Below are 19,659 nucleotides of genomic sequence, written 5' to 3'. Positions count from 1 at the left end.
GATTAAGATAACATTCCTAAAGATATTTTAAGAGGGTTTTGGAATTTAGAAAAAGAAAGATTTTGGAAGGGGAGGAAGAAAGATACAAGAAATAAAAAACATTTTGGAAGGAAAAAAGTTACATAATAATAATAACAACAGGGACCTTAGAGGTCTTCTAGTCCAACCCCTTGCCTAGGCAGGAAACCCTACACTACTTCAGACAAATGGGTATCCAACATCTTCTTAGAAACTTCCAGTGTTGGAGCATTCACAACTTCTGGTGGCAGGCTGTTCCACAGATTCATTGTTCCAACTGTCAGGAATTTTCTCCTTAGTTCTAAGTTGATTCTCTCCTTGATTAGTTTCCACCCATTGCTTCTTGTTCTGCCCTCAGGTGCTTTGGAGAATAGGTTGACTGTCTTTGTGGCAAATCCTGAGATATTGGAAGAATGCTATCATGTCTGCCCTGGTCCTTTTTTTTCATTAAACTAGATATACCCAGTTCTTGCAACTGTTCTTCACATGTTTGTTTTTTAATTCTTCTACAAAAACAATTTTAAGAAGCTACAATAGAAGAATATTCCATTTTTATAAGTTACCAGTAGCCACTGTATTTTCCACCCTGGGCTTATATTCGAGTCAATAATTTTTCCCAGTTTTTGTGGCAAAAATGGGTGTCTCGGCTTATACTCAGGCCGACTTATACTCAAGTATATACGGTGTATATTGTATTATATATGTGTATATATGTTGTAAGCTGCCCCGAGTCCTCAGAGAGTGGCGGCATATAAATCAAATAAATAAATAATCTAACATACTAAGAAATGTACCATATTCCCTTTCCGTTTCTGTCTCTGAAAAGTAAAGCACTTTTCTGGTCAAAGTAAACATTTGTTATTTTCCTCACTGTGCTCCAAAATAGGCCAGAGTAGAAAGACAGCCTACAAATCTAATTAATTAAAAAGTGTTAAGGTAAATTTTTGCTTGTGAAAGTATATGGCATGTTTAAAACTTTGAAAAATATCATTTAAAGGTCATTTCGTTATAATGTAATCTAGCATGATGTCATTTTAAAAAGTTTCACCAATGCCTCTAATATAGAGATTGTTTTCATTTGATATGAAGTTTTCAACATCTGCCCGAAGTATCTTACTATCCATTATGTTTTATGCTAACTTTATTATTTTTAGGATTTCTTGTTTTTAAATTATAGCATGTAAATAGACCAATTTGCATTATGTCTAATATTGTATTTGATAAGTTTATTTAAAAAAATATTAATACTTTCAGACATGCCTGGATAAATCTTATTTCGCTGAAATTCTGAAGCAACATAATGCTAAAGACAAAAAACATGCTTATTGAAATTATCATTGGCTGTAGCTTTCCAAGAAAGAGGAAATAGCAAGGTAGAGATTTCTTATACAGTGGTGCCTCTACTTAAGAACGCCTCTACTTAAGAACTTTTCTAAATAAGAACTGGGTGTTCAAGATTTTTTTGCCTCTTCTTAAGAACCATTTACTACTTAAGAACCGAAGCCTGGAAAAATTTTCCAGGAAATTTGAGAGCGGCACAAATGCCCAGCCAGTTTCATGCCATTCCCCCTTTAATCCCAGCCATCTCATGCTTTTCTGGGTTGCCAGAGGAGCCTTTTGGTGGTGCTTAAGGAGGCTTTGGAAGTCCAGAGTGAATGAAGCATTTTCCTTTCTCTGGGCGCTTGGAGACGAAATAAACCTCTGCCAGAGAAAATAAACGCTCTGGGCAGCCGGGAGTCATCACAGCGAAGGAAAGGCATAGGCTACAAAGTAAGCGAGGGAGAGGAGTGGGGAGCCCTTCAGCATAGGAAGGAAGAGGCAGCAGGTAGCAGCAGCCACTGTATGGGAGACAGTGTATGGGAGGCAGCCTCGCGCTGGGTGTATGGAAGGCGCGTGCTCTTGCTCGCCACCTCAGAGTCCCTCCTTTTATTCTTTTAAGCCTTAAAGTTTTGGATTATTTTTATTCCACTCACCTCAAGCCTCTTCCTTCAGCAGCGACTGTCCTCCTCTTCTTCATCCTCCTCCCACCCAAATTCCGAGCTTTTATTTCTTTCCTAATGTGTCTGCACGCATTATTTGCTTTTATTTATTTATTTTGTTTATTTATTATTTAGATTTGTATGCCGCCCCTCTCCGCAGACTCGGGGCGGCTCACAACAAAGTGAAACAATTTACAACAAATCTAAATTACAGTTTAAAAATATTTTAAAAACCCCATTTTCTAAACAAACATACATACAGACATACCATTCATAAATTGTATATGCCCGGGGGAGGTGTCTCAGTTCCCCTATGCCTGACGACAAAGGTGGGTCTTAAGGAGCTTACGAAAGGCAAGGAGAGTAAGGCAAGGACGACAAAGGTGGGTCTTAAGGAGCTTACGAAAGGCAAGGAGAGTAATCTCCGGGGGGAGTTGGTTCCAGAGGGTCGGGGCCACCACAGATAAGGCTCTTTCCCTGGGGCCCGCCAACAGACATTGTTTAGTTGACGGGACCCGGAGAAGGCCCACTTCTTAAGAATGTTTCTATTTAAGAAACTGGTCATGGAACGAATTAGGTTCTTAAGTAGAAATACCACTGTACACTGTGGGATTGAGAGATGTGAAATCTAAGAGACCTGATTCATGGGCAAGTTTCTTGAAGAAGTGAGACAGGGTTAAATGGGGAAAGTGTCTTTCTATTGTAAAGCAAAAAATTGCACCTATGTGACAAAGTGGAATTTTCAGGCAACTGGGTGCCTGATGCTCAATTATGAAGGGCTTCCCCTTAACCAAGTGTTTGGAATACAGCTCAGAACCTTCTTTATACATGCAAGTGGGAGAAGCAGGATATGGCAGAAGTAAATGAGGGAAAGAGTTTGCAACAAAAGACAAAGGAGCAGAAAGGAGAGGCGACAGAAGAGGAGGGAGTTTGCAGTCTTATTTTATTATTTTTCCATCACAAAAACCTGCCAATATGTACTGTTAGCATAGCAGAAGGAAAACTACTATTTTTTCATCAGTGGACTGCTTCATTTTTGAGGTAGCAGTACCTTCTTTTTTTAGTAATTTGAAAGAAAAATATGGTTTCTTAAACTCTATATAAACATACACACACAAGCATACATAGTTCCCTCTAAGCTGTGTAGCACGCTGGAGCGCAGGCAAATCCTAAGGATAGCCCAGAGTTTTCCAAGCTGGCACAGAGCCGGCGCGGTTTCTCCCCGACCGACAGCTAATCCGCCCCTCCCAAGCTGTCGGCAGGGGAGAAAGCCCTGGCTTCCTCGGCTCGGCCATCGACCGCGCCCACCTCCTCCCACGCCCTTCCGCTTCCCCTCAGCTGCCACCACACTTACCCGCCCTGGCTCTGATACACCCCTGCGTGGCATCGGCCTCCTCCCCAGCTGCCACGCTAGGAGCTGCCCCCTGGAGCCAGGGGCGATGGGCCTGGGATTGGCCTACGCCGCCCTGAAATCCTCCTTCTCCCACACCACCGTGCTGGCCAGCAAAGCATCAAGGCTTCTGAGTTGAGCTGCGCGGCGACTGGAAGCAGAGCCAAGGAGAGGATGTGGATCCAAGGGGAGGGTGCGACGGCCAGCAAAGCCGGCTTTCCGGGAAAGCAGTACGCTTTTCAAACGCGCTGCTTTCCTGCATCTCTTTCCTGGGCAGGGGTGTGGAGGTGACCACCTTCCCCTCACAGCACCAGGCTCAAGCCTGTGCTGGCCAGCAAAACCGGCTCTGCTGACCGGCGCAGGGCTTTCCCAGGCAGCCGGATTTGCAGGCCAGCACATGGCTTCAGCCTGGTGCCGCGGGGGGAAAGTGGCCGCTTCCCACCTCTGCCCAGGAAAGAGGGGCAGGAAAGCTGCGTGTTTGAAAAGCATGCCGCTTTCCCACAAAGCCGGCTTTGCTGGCCGTCTGCCCGCCAGAGAAGTGGAGAGAACGAAGGGAAAGAGAAGTGGAGAGGAAGGAAGGAGGGAGGGAAGGAAGGAAGGAAGAGAGAGAAAAGTGAGGGAGAGAGAAAGGGAGGAAGAGAGGAAGGATGGAAGAGAGAAATATAAAGGGAGGGAGGGAGAGGGAGAGGGAAGGGGAGAAGGAAGGAAGAAAAAAAGAAAAATAGAAAAAAGATGAAGGAAGAGAGAAGGAAAGAAAGGAAGGAAGAGAAAGAGAGAGAGAGAAGATAGGAAGGAAGAGAGAGAGAGAGAGAGCAAGAAAGAAAGAGAGAGAGAAGAGAGGAAGGAAGAGAGTGAGAGAGAATGAGAGAGAGGAAGAAAGCAAGAGAGAGAGAGAGAGAGAGAGAAAGCAAGAGAGAGAGAGAAGAGTGGAAGGAAGAGAGAGAAATGATAGAATATAGGGGAGAAAAAAGAGAAATGAGAAAATAATTGAGGCAGAGAATGACAGGAAAGAGAGAGAAACCGAGAGAGAAGTGACTTGATTTAAAGCATATGGTAAAAGCACTTAAATAATAACAGAGAAAAAAACCCTCAGCCCTCACTTGTTTCTATTAATACTTATGTTTTTGGATTTCCTGGTTGTTCTAGTTTTAATAGTACTGTAATAGATTTTGGTTTTGTTTAATTATTGATTTCTTTTAATTAAAAAGAAGGGATTCATTCATTCATTCATTCATACATTTATTTGTTTGTTTGTTTGTTTGTTTATTTATACTTTTCCGCCCACCCGGGGGAAAAAATAGAGGGAACATTGCAAGCGTACATACCGTATTTCCCTGAAAATAAGAACCGGTTTTATTTTCTTTTGGGCCCCAAAATAAGCACTAAGAGTATGTCCTATTTTTTGCTTTCATGTTTTTCTATTTTATTCTATAACAAAAAAAATGTTTTAGAAAATGTGTTAGCTTATTTAGGCCCTCTTTTTTGACCTTCCCAAAGGAAATTTTTGTTTCCATGTGATATCCTTTTCTATTTCACATATTAATTCATCCTTACATTCATTTTTTCATATTATATGCAATACAAATACTGTCTTCCTTTCATTAAAAATGTTTGTTATGAGTAATATTTTAAGATATTTTTCATACAATATAAAAACAGAAATCAAAATATGGTCTTTTCTGAAGCTCTGTAAGAATGAAGAGCTTGTAAAAAGCACACTGCATCTTTAAAATCTTATAGTGTGAAGCTACTAGAAGCTACTAGTTAATGCAGCTAAAGCTACATTTCTAATAGTAAAAGAGCAAAAGAGTTCATCTATATTTTAAATATTTTATTTTAAATCTGTTCTAAACATTTCAACTGAAACCTTTGAGTTGCCCAGGGCAACAGGAATGTTTGTTCCAAAGAGTGACCAGTAAAAACTAATCTTGTTTGAATTCTCTTAGTCTAGTCCAGACAGATTTCAGCAAGGCTGGTTTTGAGGTGGTTTCTGAGGTGGTTCGTGAGGTTGTTTTTGAGTTGAAGCGTGACCAGGTTTTTATATTTTTTAATCTCATGTATTTTTCCATATTTTTAATAACTCGTGAATTTTAATAACTGGTGATCATATTTTTAATAACTTGTGAATAACTTGTGAATTTTAATAACTCGTGAATTACTTTGAAAGAGGTGAAGTAGACCAGAGCAACTGAAATACAAAACTCAGAATTTAGAAGAAGAGATAGAATTGTTTGAGCTATTGATCAAAAAGATAGCTACATAGAAATGAAAGCCAAAAAGTGAGGGTGCAATTGGTATCCTTACTATTCTTTGGGGATATCGTAAATGTACTTGTGACTTCTCTATAATGATGTCATTCAAGTTTGCCTCAAAAGGTCAATGATGTAATCTGATGGGAGTCATGTTCCTTGTGGATTGTTCTAATCTATTGGTACCCCGTAGTGAAATCTGGATTACTATGCAAATCTGAAAATATTATCTATGTCCCAACTTCTAGATCTGTCCAATCTGAAACCAGTAGATGTGAATACATCAACTGCTTTTACTTTCCATGTTGGGTCTTTGATGTCCTTTACATAATTAATTCACGGAAATTACATTAGATATAAGATTTCATGGAGGAATTGGCTATGAAAACGTCATTTCCCAAATGATTAGGGTTAACCTAGTTGATGTGATTGTGTGTTGCTACAATAGGCGATAAAAATATTTTACTCAGTTAATGGCTACCTAGGTTAGTGGACATATAAGAATAAATGTGTCATTTGTTAATTGTGAAGTTGTGTCCGACCCATCACGATCTCAGGGACAATGTTCCTCCAGGTCTTCCTGTTCTCTACCATCCTCTGGAGTCCATTTAAGCTTATGCCTACTGCTTCAGTGACTGCATCCAGCCATCTCATTCTCTGTCACCCTCTTCTTCTTTTGCTCTCAATCTTTCCCAGCATTAGGCTCTTCTCCAGTGAGTCCTTCCTTCTCATTAGGTGGCCAAAGTATTTGAGTCAGTACAAAATAACAAACAAAAATTACTTTCTTTGCTTTAGGTTAAAAAGAAAAGTGCCATCATTTTTTCTGATAAGAGGGCTGATACCTACATCTCCAAAGCATCTGCCCTGGAGTCTTGTATTTCCTGTTCTTCTGCCTATCTTACTCGGAGTAGTTCCTCTGCAATTGGTAAGCACGTTTTACTCATCAAGGCAAGCCAGTGATCATTCCAACTCTATGACATTTACATTGCTGACTTTTTGCCTATCATGGTTCGTCAAATGAGCATTCATTTAGCACTTTTTAGTAATGCTAACAAGCTCTGGACTAGACTAGCTATTTACTATTTATGATATTAACTGTAATAACATTACTAGTTAGCTTTCTACTTTCTACCCTATCTAGAAAACACACACACACACACACACATTTTCTTCCAGCTCTATTTAACAACAACAAAAAATTACTTTCATGATAATACAGAAAGTATCATCCAGAAGTATCAATCAGAGGCAGAATCTTGGAAGTGATTCTGAATTTCTAATAACAATTCCAGTGATAACCTCCCTCCCTCCACAGGCAAAAAGAAAGGAAATAAGTTGCATCATAATTTTAACACAGCTCTTTTTTTGCAAATCACATTATGTTCCATTTCACATGTGCTATGTTTTATGGAGCTCAGGTTCAAGTTTGATTCACATGAAAGATATTTTTTATTTTTTTACAATAGAATGTTAACTGATACTCCTCGTTCTCTGCTCTCCCTCTTCACACACACCCCTTATACACACACACACACACATGGAGAGGGAGGGAGGGAGAAAAAGAAAGAGAGAGAGGACCAATTAAAACCAGGAAGTCCACCACAGAAAACTTTACATTTTTTCTTGAGTCAATAAAATTAATAACCAGGTCAACTGACTAAGATGGTCTACAACCTGGAATTACTTCAGTACTAAGGAAATAGTCTAAATTACAGTGCACCATTCAGGCAGTTAGCCCTACATACAGTATTAGTAAAGATTCCCCATTCTAAAACATTTGAAAGAAATAAAGCTGTAAAATTAGGATATAATTGAGAATGTAACAAGTTTTGCTGGAGGAATAGGAGTTAATATTAATAATAGAATTTCTTTGTGACGCCCAATGTATAATTTTGTTCTTTGAATCAATATTGTGACTCTGTTTAAGATTTTCATACATTTGATATTTTTAATTTGATTTGATTTAATTCTGAATGTTTATAATAGAAAGGTTAGAATGATTCATACAACAATGTAACAATTAGATTTTTTTTAAAAAGAAGCTACCGTATATACTCGAGTATAAGCCGACCTGAGTATAAGCCGTGGCACCAGTTTTGCCACAAAAAAACTGGGAAAACTTATTGACCCGAGTATAAGCCGAGGTTAGAAAATGCAGTGGCTACTGGTAACTTATAAAAATGGAAACCAATAAAATTACATTAATTGAAACATCAGAATATTACATGTTTTAGAATATTTATTTTAAAGAAAACCAGTAAACTAGCTCTGTAAATTTAAAACAGGATTCCTTCTCATCATCTCATCATTAATTGGATTTACATTATTGTTCTGTTTTTATATATGCTGTGAGCCACCCTGAGTCCTTGGAGAGGGGCAGCATACAGATCCAGTTAATTAATTAATTAAATAAATAAATAAATAAATAAATAAATAAATAAATCTGTATATCCAAACAGAGCTTCAGCATTAGCTGCTGTGAGGTTATCAGCATAGAAAACCAGATAGGTAGGTAGGTAGGTAGGTAGGTAGGTAGATGATAGATGGATGGATGGATGGATGGATGGATGGATGGATGGATGGATGGATAGATGATAGATAGACAGACAGACAGACAGACAGACTAGTGAGACAAGCAAAACTTGCAAAACACAGACAGCTCTTTTGGTTTTGTATCCTAAATATGCAGGTCCTATTAAGAATCAAACTCATTTTTAAAATATGTAAAATGCTTCCCCTCATACTTGTTAATTGAAACTTGCTCACAAACCCACTTTATAAAAGGCAACTTTTAAAGATCCACAAACACACTTTAGGAATTCCTGTCTAGCTCTTGCCTTATTAGTTCCTATCCAAGCAAGGATAGCAACTACCACAAAATACCATTTTTTAAACAGTTTAAATCCTTTCAAAGATGGGGGAGGAGACTCTGACAGCAGGGGGCCTTTTTAATCCAACTAAGGGCAATGCAGAGAGAGCAAGGAATAGTTACAGTAAACCTGTTGACAAATACACACAGGGAGTAAAAAAAAAGCCTCCGGGTTTCAGCAAGGGAAGAAAGGAGGCACTTTGGCCACACACACACTCCTTCAAAGAGGTAGCTGGCTTTTTTCACGGTGGGGGGGAAAGGGAGCATGCACACACACACACACACACTAAAATTCATCCTCCCCCTTTTTCTTTGTTGCCTTGGCTTCCCTTTCATTCACACCCCTACCCCCACGCTGCTCTAGGGCTTCCTCCCTCCTGCCGACTCAGATAGGATTTATTTGTTGATAAATACACACAGGGAGGGAGCAAGGAGTAAAAAAAAAAAGCCTCCTGATTTCAGCAAGGGAAAAAAGGAGGCACTTTGGCCACACACCCACTCCTTCAAAGAGGTAGCTGGCTTTTTTCACGGTGAGAGGGAGAGGGGGCACGCGCACACACACACACACGACCTCACCGGCTTCCCATTACTTTTTTCCCCTCGGTTGGAGCACTTGGCTGGCTCCTTTGCTTGAGCCAGGGAGAGGAGGCACCAGCCCCACCCCTCCCACAGCTCCTACGGCGCGCGAGAGGGGGGGAAAGCTGGTGCCTCCTCGCTCTGGCTCAAGCAATGGCGCCCTCTTGTGGTGACTTTGTCAATGACCCGAGTATAAGCCGAGGTTGTGTTTTTCAGCCCATTTTTTGGACTGAAAAACTCGGCTTATACTCGAGTATATACGGTATTCTAAAACATAGAAATAGATATTTAAACATTATAAGTTATATCCAGTTAATGCTAATTCAAGCTAATGAATAGATCTATGATAGTATAGAAATAACTGCAGTGGTAGTGATTAGAAATGTGATAAGTGAGAGTAAAAATATTGAAGAATTACAACAATTTGTATCTTTTCAGCACTCTTTGCTGTTGTGTGAACTTTCTAAAATGATGCCTACATTGAGAAGTGAGGACGAAGTAATAAAGGAGAGAATGCATATTCTGCAAATTATTGGATTTGTAACAGGAATTATGGGATGCATCCTCTTTCCAATTACAATGCAGCATCCAGACTGGAGGTTGTGGTTTAATGAAAAAAACAACTATTCTGAAGCTGGTGTCACTCAGTTGGGAATATGGAAGATCTGCTTTCCTCCGAATTCAAAGGACTTAGTAGCGGTGCACTGTTGTCATGAATTTGACCTTTTTGAAGAATTCTTCCCAATAGAAATGAAGGTTGCTCAGGTCTCAATGTACGCTGGCTCCCTATTTGCATATGGGGCGTTTTTGTTGGCATTCCTAATTCCATCCAGCAAGATTTTTGGAAAACATGTCAAGTCTATATTTCTGCCTTTAATTGGAGGGAAGTTTTTTTTTATATCTAGCATCTGTGTCTTTGTTCCCATTACTTGGAATGTCTATTCTGTACTTATAAATCAAACCATAACATTTCCCTCTTCTTATCATTTGCCCACAAAGCCCATTGCACAAAAGATTGGGGGCGCTGTTTACTTGGGCTATATGTCAGGTGGTCTGTTATTTGTTAGTGGGGTTGTTGTTATATTTCAGGTGGCTTGGAGGGCAAGATTGTCAAGTAGAGTTTTACCTGTATAAAAGGTAAAAGATTCAATATTCTGTTGTCATTTCTTGGGGAACAGAGAGCCATGGCATGCCTAAACAAGTTCATATACAGTAGTCTCATATCTTTTGGAAGAAATAAAATTAATAACACATATTTTAATAATACGTTAGTTTTGCTGTCTTTTGAATGTTATCATTTTAGTTTTTTCATAACTGTATTTCTAATTGATTTAAAATTATATTTCGGTGTTTGACATAATGTAGTTAGAATTGTTAAGATTTGTGCACTTTCCTCAAAAATTTAAACAAATGTCTTAGTGTTTTGTGTATTGAGTATGTATGTACTTAAATTTATTTTTAATAAAAAAAAGAAATAAAAGTAATGAGCACAAATTCTTTCAAAGGAAAGTGTTAATTTCCATTTGTATATCTCACATAAGAATAATGTACTGATAAGAATATTTAAAATGAACATTATTCATTAAATTATACTCATAAATGAATAATTTTAAGTAATTGAGTAAAATATATATCAATATATATGTGCCCATTCTTTCCAGATTTAAATATTTACATGTATATAGAATCTGTAGGCTGCTAGAAAGGTCAATGAAGCAATGAATAGTAACACTGAATATGCATTTTATAATTAGAAAGACAATTGTCAGCAATTCAATAGGCAATTTTACTTTCTACTTCTAAATATTATGTAATACAGTACACTTAAAATAATTTACATACTACGTAGGAAAAGAGAAAGCATGAAATAATAATCTATAACCACAAGATGGTAGTCTAGGGCAAGTAATTCAAGAATTCAACCCCTATAAAAATAGCATGTTTTGGAGTTTCTGTCAAATGACTGATAGGCTAATATGTAGAGCATCTTAACATACCAGTCTGAATCCATTAAGTTTGTACACATTCATGATTTTTCTAATGCAATAGTATTATACTTTAAAGCTAAATGGGAAGAAAGCAAGATTCATTTAATAAGAACTTTAAATGAAATTAAGAAGCTATTTATGAAAGCTTTGAATTTTATTCATTCATTCATTCATTCATTCATTCATTCATTTATTTATTTATTAGATTTGTATGTCTCTCTGAGGACTCGGAGCGGCTCACAACACAAACAATACAAATCCAATACTAAAACAATTTCAAACCGTTAATAAAAAAACAATCATACATCTCATGCAGACCATGCGTAAAGTGGGGGCAGCCCAGCGGAATCAATTACCCCATGCCTGACCACAAAGATGCGTTTTGAGGAGTTTGCGAAAGGCAAGGAGGGTGGGGGGCTGTCCTAATCTCCAGGCAGAATTGATATCAGAGGGTCGGGGCCACCACAGAGAAGGCTCTTCACCTGGGTCCCGCCAGATGACATTTTTTCATTGACGGGACCCAGAGAAGGCCAACTTTGTGAGACCTAAACGGTTACTGGGATTCGTGCAGCAGAAGGCGGTCCCGGAGATATTCTGGTCCGATGCGATGAAGGGCTTTATAGGTCATAACTAACACTTTGAATTGTGACCGAAACCAAAAGGCAACCAATGCAGACTGCGGAGTGCTGGTGTAACATGGGCATACCTAGGGAAGCCCTTTATTGCTCTCGCAGCTGCATTCTGTGAGCAGTGAGTACTGGTCAAGATAGTGCTGCAACTGGTGCACCTGACATACCTGGGCAAACGACCCCCTCGCCACAACTGAAAGATGGTTTTCTAATGTAAGGTGTGGATCGAGGAGGAAGTCCAAGTTGTGGACCCTCTCTGAGGGGGTCAATAATTCCCCCCCCCCAGGGTAATGGATGGACAGATGAAATTGTCCCTGGGAGGCAAAACCCACAGCCACTCTGTCTTATCAGGATTGAGTTTCAGTCTGTTGACACCTATCCAGACCCTAACAGCCTCCAGGCACCGGCACATCACTCACACTCATAGTTCCCTCTAAGCTGAGCAGTGAGCAATCGCTCACGTAAAAATCATCATCAACTCAGAGTTTTCCAAACCTGCCCAGAAGCCGAGAGGGAAAGAGTGAGAGGGAAGGAGAGAGAGAGGAAGAGAGGAAGAGAGAGAAACAGATAGAAAAAAGAGAGGAAGGAAAAGAGAAAAAGAATGGGAGTAAGGAAGAGAGAAAGAAAATCAAAATCTAGTTTGAAACTAGCTCAACTATTTAAGTGGCATTTTGATATTGATAGAGTTGCCCTATTATGAGCTCACTGTTATAGACACACAGTACAGTATTTTATTTTGAAATTCTCTGAGGCAAAACAGGATGGGTTTTTTATTTATTTTTTATTTGTTTGTTTCTTTGTTTGTTTATTATTTATTTATTTATTATTTAGATTTGTACGCCACCCCTCTCCGCAGACTCGGGGCAGCTCACAGCACAACACAACAATTCATAACAAATCCAAATATAATTTAAAATATTTAAAAAGAACCCCATTTTGCTAACAGACACACACTCAAACATACCATACATAAATTGTACATGCCCGGGGAGGTGTTTCAGTTCCCCCATGCCTGACGACAAAGGTGGGTTTTAAGGAGTTTACAGAAGGCAGGGAGAGTAGGGACAGTTCTAATCTCTGGGGGGAGTTGGTTCCAGAGGATCGGGGCCGCCACAGAGAAGGCTCTTCCCCTGGGGCCCGCCAACCAACATTGTTTAGTTGACGGGACCCGGAGAAGGCCCACTCTGTGGGACCTAATCGGTCGCTGGGATTTGTGGGGCAGAAGGCGGTCTCGGAGATATTCTGGTCCAGTGCCATGAAGGGCTTTAAAGGTCATAACCAACACTTTGAATTGTGACCGGAAATTGATCAGCAGCCAATGCAGACTGCGGAGTGATGGTGAAACATAGGCATACCTAGGTAAGCCCATGACCGCTCTCGCAGCTGCATTCTTCACGATCTGAAGTTTCCGAACACTTTTCAAAGGTAGCCCCATGTAGAGAGCATTACAGTAGTCGAACCTCGAGGTGATGAGGGCATGAGTGACTGTGAGCAATGAGTCCCGGTCCAGATAGGGCCGCAACTGGTGCACCAGGCGAACCTGGGCAAACGCCCCCCTCGCCACAGCTGAAAGATGGTTCTCTAATGTGAGCTGTGGATCGAGGAGGACGCCCAAGTTGTGGACCCTCTCCGAGGGGGTCAATGATTCCCCCCCCCCAGGGTAATGGACGGACAGATGGGATTGTCCTTGGGAGGCAAAACCCACAGCCACGCCGTCTTATCCGGGTTGAGTTTGAGTCTGTTGACACCCATCCAGGCCCCAACAGCCTCCAGACACCGGCACATCACTTCCACTGCTTCGTTGACTGGACATGGGGTGGAGATGTAAAGCTGGGTATCATCAGCGTACTGATGATACCTCACCCCATGCCCTTGGATGATCTCACCCAGCGGTTTCATGTAGATATTAAATAGCAGGGGGGAGAGGACCGACCAAGGGAGAGACCTCGGAGTCGACCTCTGACCCCCCACTAACACCGACTGCGACCGACCGGAAAGGTAGGAGGAGAACCACTGGAGAACAGTGCCTCCCACTCCCAACCCCTCAAGCCGGTGCAGAAGGATACCATGGTCGATGGTATCGAAAGCCGCTGAGAGGTCAAGAAGCACCAGGACAGAGGATAAACCCCTGTCCCGGGCCCACCAGAGATCATCCATCAATGCGACCAAAGCAGTTTCCATGCTGTAACCGGGCCTGAAACCTGACTGCTGGGGACCTAGATAATCGGCTTCTTCCAAGGACCGTTGGAGCTGGAGTGCCACCACCTTCTCAACAACCTTCCCCATAAAGGGAAGGTTGGAGACTGGAAGATAGTTGTTAAGTACGGCTGGGTCCAGGGAAGGCTTCTTGAGGAGGGGGCACATGAGCGCCTCTTTATAGAGTGTTGGAAAAACTCCCCTCCCCAAGGAAGCGTTGGTAATCTCCTGGACCCAGCTCCGTGTCACCTCCCTGCTGGCCAAGACCAGCCAGGAGGGACACGGATCCAGTAAACAGGTGGCGGAACTCACAGCTCCAATGGCCTTGTCCACTTCATCAGGTGTCACCAGATCAAACTCTTCCCAGACAGGTGGACAAGTACGTGCCCCAGTCACCTCGACTGACTCGTTGTCAGTCAACTCTGTTTATTTATTTATTTATTATTTCTGTGCTGCCCAGTCCCGAAGGGACTGCCGCTCAGACACTATACTTTTCCACCCACCCCCCAAAAAAATTAGAGGGAACACTGCTTGGGGTGGGGCAGAGAGGAAAGAGAAGGCCACATTCATCTACAACTCTGAGCTGCCAATGAGTGATGTGTGTAGTTCTCTGAGCTAAAAATGTCATCTAGAAATGATTTATGATTTCTTGCCATGTTATAGCACCATCATGTGGCTTATGTGGCTCCTTCATGAAAATAGACTGACTTTATATTTTAGTACTACAGTGGTCCCTCGACTTGCGCGTTCTCGATTAGTGCGAAACGTTGCAACGCGGTTTTTCAAAAAATATTATTTAAAAAAATAAAATATTAAAAAATAATTTTTTTTTTATTCTGTTCCCTGAATGGAGACCGCCGGCCGCTCAATCGGGCCGGCAGGGAACAGAATGGAGCGTTCCGCGGCGGGGCTGGTAGGAGGGGAGCCGAGGATGGAACCGAGCCCAGCCCCGTGGCATTCGCCTTCCTCCCGCCTGCAGCCGAGTGATCGTGGGCTCCTTCGCAACCTCAGAGAGCTTCCTGGTTTTCGTGAGCTTTCATGCCCAGGAAGCTCTCCGAGGTTGCGAAGGAGCCCAGGATCACTCGGCTGCGGGTGGCAGGAAAGCGAATGTCACGGGGCTGGGCTCGGCTCCCCCAGCCCCGCCGCGGAACGCTCCATTCTGTTCCCTGCCGGCCCGATTGAGCGGCCGGCGGTCTCCATTCAGGGAACAGAATGGAGCCTTCCGCGGCGGGGCTGGGGGAGCCGAGCCCAGCCCCGTGACATTCGCTTTCCTGCCACCCGCAGCCGAGTGATCCTGGGCTCCTTCGCAACCTCGGAGAGCTTCCTGGGCATGAAAGCTCACGAAAACCAGGAAGCTCTCTGAGGTTGCGAAGGAGCCCACGATCACTCGGCTGCAGGCGGGAGGAAGGCGAATGCCACGGGGCTGGGCTCGGTTCCATCCTCGGCTCCCCTCCTACCAGCTCCGCCGCGGAAGGCTCCATTCTGTTCCCTGAATGGAGACCGCCGGCCGCTCAATCGGGCCGGCAGGGAACAGAATGGAGCGTTCCGCGGCGGGGCTGGTAGGAGGGGAGCCGAGGATGGAGCCGAGCCCAGCCCCGTGACATTCGCTTTCCTGCCACCCGCAGCCAGGTGATCCTGGGCGCTGCCAGCCAGGCCATGCTGGCGGCAGCGGAACAATCGCTGGCTGTCAACTTTTCTTTTTAAAACTGGGCAGGAGCTGACTTGCCTCCCCAGTGCTAAAAAGAAAAGTTGACAGCCAGCGCTGCGAAACCGCCGAAACCGGAAGGGGCGAGGTGGGGGAGAACGGGAGGCTCAGCATTCCGTCAGCCGCAGCGCTGGCTGTCAACTTTTCTTTTTAAAACTGGGCAGGAGCTGACTTGCCTCCCCAGTGCTAAAAAGAAAAGTTGACAGCCAGCGCTGCGACTGACGGAATGCTGAGCCTCCCGTTCTCCCCCACCTCGCCCCTTCCGGTTTCGGCGTTCGGCAACGGAGTCCGGCGCTGGGGCCATGCGGGGCCGCTCATCCAGGGGGGCGTGGACTGGCAAGCGGCAAGCGGCAAGTGATCTGGCGGGAAGACCAAGGGAAGGTTCCTTCAGCCGCCCAACACCTGATCCGCTCCGCAGCGCGGCAGCAGTGAGGAGCCGAAGATGGGGTTTCCCCTTTGCCTTTACCCCATCTTCGGCTCCTCGCTGCTTCCGCGCTGCGGAGCAGATCAGCTGTTGGGCGGCTGAAGGAATCTTCCCTTGGTCTTCCCCTCCGCCCACACGCAAACTCCACCATCTGCGCATGTGCGGCCATGAAAAAAATGGCGCACATGCGCAGATGGTGGTTTTACTTCCGCATCCAGTATAACGCGGAAATCGGTTAGCGCGGGAGGTCTTGGAACGTAACCCCCGCGCTAACCGAGAGACTACTGTATTTCTCCTATTAAAGTAATACTGTACTTCCAACTTTTACATTAGTATTTCCTAGAATTAGAGTACTATAGAATTCATCTAAAGAGTCTTCAGAGAGGGGCAGCATTCAAATCTAAATAATAATAATAATAATAATAATAATAATAATAATAATAATAATAATAATACGATCCAAAGTGCAGACTCCGTAAACAATCGATCACATACTCAGCTGCTGCAAAAAGATCGCACAGACTGACTACAAGCATAGACATGATGCTGTGGCACAGATGATCCACAGGAACTTGTGCCGGAACCATAGTTCAGTCTAAGCTGAGCAGTGAACAATCGCTCACTTAAAAATCATCATCAACTCAGAGTTTTCCAAACCTGCCCAGAAGCCGAGAGGGAAAGAGTGAGAGGGAAGGAGAGAGAGAGGAAGAGAGAGAAACAGATAGAAAAAAGAGAGGAAGGAAAAGAGAAAGAAAAAGAATGGGAGTAAGGAAGAGAGAAAGAAAATCAAAATCTAGTTTGAAACTAGCTCAACTATTTAAATGGCATTTTGATATTGATAGAGTTGCCCTATTATGAGCTCACTGTTATAGACACACAGTACAGTATTTTATTTTGAAATTCTCTGAGGCAAAACAGGGTGGGTTTTTTGTTTGTTTGTTTGTTTGTTTGTTGTTTATTGTTTATTATTTATTATTTATTATTTATTATTTTTATATTTTTATATTTTTATATTTTTATATTTTTATTTATTTATTTATTTATTTATTTATTTATTTATTTATTTATTTATTTATTTATTTATTCTGTGCCGCCCAGTCCCGAAAGGACTGCCGCTCAGACACTATACTTTTCCGCCCACGTCCCAAAAAATTAGAGGGAACACTGGCCGGAACTACCATTTACCAGTGCCAAAGAACTGGTGGGATCATAAGCCCGAAAAAGTGGGCGAAAATGAGCAAGCAAAACTACTGTGGGACTTCCGATTTCAGGCTGACCGAATTCTGAAGCATAACACACCAGACATTGTGATCGTGGAGAAAAAGAAAGTATGGATCATCGACATCGCAATCCCAGGAGATAGCAGAATTGAGGAGAAGCAGCTAGAGAAATTAGTGAAATACGAAGATCTAAAAATCGAGCTGCAACAACTCTGGCATAAGCCAGTGAAAGTGGTCCCAGTGGTACTTGGCACGCTGGGCGCAGTACCAAAGGATCTCAGCGGACATTTGAAAACCATCGGAATTGACAAAATCTCCATCCGTCAATTGTAAAAGGCCGTTTTACTGGGATCAGCATACATTATTATTATTATTATTATTATTATTATTATTATTATTATCTATTTCATATTGGTTGTTCAGGGTTTATTTAATTCTAGCTATTTCAAGCCATGCTAACTGATCATATGTAAATAGTATCAACATTATATTTGCGCATACTGTACTTCTTTCTTAAATTTATAAGAAAAATTCCCATCATTATTGAACATTGGGTATGAAAGCATTATTTGTTGGGAAGTAGCATTTCTATTTCTGATCGTTCGCAGCTAGAAATGACAATTCAGTATGCAATCCAGTAGATTACTGTTGTTTCAATTATTCAGTAATTCTGTGGATGAGAGACATAGTGTAGCAGTTAAGATTTTCTCCTTGATCTGATGTGACCCAAATTCAAGTCCATCCTCAGCCGCAGAAGTTTACTAAGTGGCTTTCGGGAGTAAAATTCAACTTTACAGGAATAAAACAGAGGAAGGAGTCCTATGAATTTCTATCTGAAATCGGGGGTGTAAATTTAATACTTAGCTTGTACTTCAATTGTTGAAATTCCTTTATTGGTTGGTGATGTTTTACCCTGTCTAGTGATGTCCATCTATTAAGAAGTTACACTGAATACAAACAGGAGTTGTTTTTGTTTTTGCATTACTCAATTATTTTTTCTATAAGAAAAAAAACCCCAAATGCCATAATGTATAAATCATTAACATAGGTAAAAAGTAATAACTCTAGAACCCATCTATGTCATTCAAATTCGGAATAAAAAGACTGCTGCCTCTTCCCTATGATTTTTTTACCTTGTATAAATGATTAAATACGAATAACAACAACAACAACAACAATAATAATAATAATAATAATTTCAATTGCAAAAGGCCATCGTACTTGGATATGCGTGCATCATACGAAAATGTACATCACACAGTCCTATAGATGCTTGGGAAGTGTTCAACTTGTGATATTGTGATACAAAATCCAACATATAAATCTCGTTTGCTGTGTGTTATTGTTTATTGTTATTGTCTTATTGTTTTTTGATGATGATGATGATGATAACAATAACAACAACAATAACAATTTAGCCGATATCATGATATTAAAATCAAAATACAATGACTCTGGCATAAACCAGTATAGGTGGTCCCAGTAGTAATCGGCACACTGGGTGCTGTGCCAAAAGACTTTAGCCGGCATTGGAAAACAATAAACATTGACAAAATCCCGATCTGTCAGTTGCAAAAGGCCATAGTACTTGGATCCTGTTGGTTATGACCTATAAAGCCTTTCATGGCATCGGACCAGAATATCTCCGGGACCACCTTCTGCCGCACGAATCCCAGCAACTGGTTAGGTCCCACAGAGTTGGCCTTCTCTGGATCCTGTCAATGAAACAATGTTGTCTGGTGGGACCCAGGGGAAGAGCCTTCTCTGTGGTGGCCCCAACCCTCTGGAATCAACTCCCCCTGGAGATTAGGACTGCCCCCACCCTCCTTGCCTTTCGCAAACTCCTCAAAACCCACCTCTGCGGTCAGGCATGGGGAAATTGATTCCCCTGGGCCATTTCCACTTTATGTATGGTCTGTATGAGATGTATGATAGTTTTTATGTTAAGGGTTTTAAACTGTTTTAAATATTGGATTTGTACTGTTTTTCTTGTTGTGAGCCGCTCCGAGTCCTCAGAGAGGGGCAGCATACAAATCTAATAAATAATAATAATAATCTGCGCGCATCATACGAAAATACATCACACAGTCCTAGAGGCTTGGGAAGTGTTCGACTTGTGATATTGTGATACGAAATCCAGCATATCAATCTCGTTTGCTGTGGATTGCTGTTTTGTCAATATTATTATTGTAATAATAATAATAACAACAACAACAACAACAACAACAACAACAACAACGAGCTTGGCCACATATATGAATGCGAAGGATTGGTGTGTATGCATGTTGTTTATTTTTTATAAGTCTTATTAGCGTTTTAGAGTTTAGATTGTATTTTTTTACTTCTTTTTACTTTTTGTAATTTTTCTATTGTTGTAAGCCGCCCTGAGTCCTTCGGGATTGGGCGGCAGAGCAGT

The 19,659-nt window shown here is 41.8% G+C and overlaps 1 protein-coding gene and 1 long non-coding RNA gene across 3 annotated transcripts in view; one reads left to right on the top strand and one right to left on the bottom strand.

The window, feature by feature from the left end:
- The window catches only part of LOC139167375 (uncharacterized), a 32,177-nt gene extending 21,754 nt beyond the window's left edge, over positions 1–10,423 (top strand). For both annotated transcript variants that reach the window (XR_011559120.1, XR_011559119.1), the window contains exons 2-3: positions 6,432–6,561; positions 9,520–10,423. This is a non-coding gene — a long non-coding RNA (uncharacterized lncRNA). The remainder of the gene's footprint in view (positions 1–6,431; positions 6,562–9,519) is intronic.
- Positions 1–19,659, bottom strand: part of LOC139166905 (uncharacterized) — a 984,072-nt gene that overhangs the window by 638,913 nt on the left and 325,500 nt on the right. The window lies entirely within an intron of this gene.

This window comes from Erythrolamprus reginae, chromosome 4 (genome assembly GCF_031021105.1).
Source record: "Erythrolamprus reginae isolate rEryReg1 chromosome 4, rEryReg1.hap1, whole genome shotgun sequence".
Classification (NCBI taxonomy): Eukaryota; Metazoa; Chordata; class Lepidosauria; order Squamata; family Dipsadidae; genus Erythrolamprus; species Erythrolamprus reginae.
Note: the sequence above shows the minus strand (reverse complement) of the source record. Positions and strands in the feature narration are given on the sequence as shown.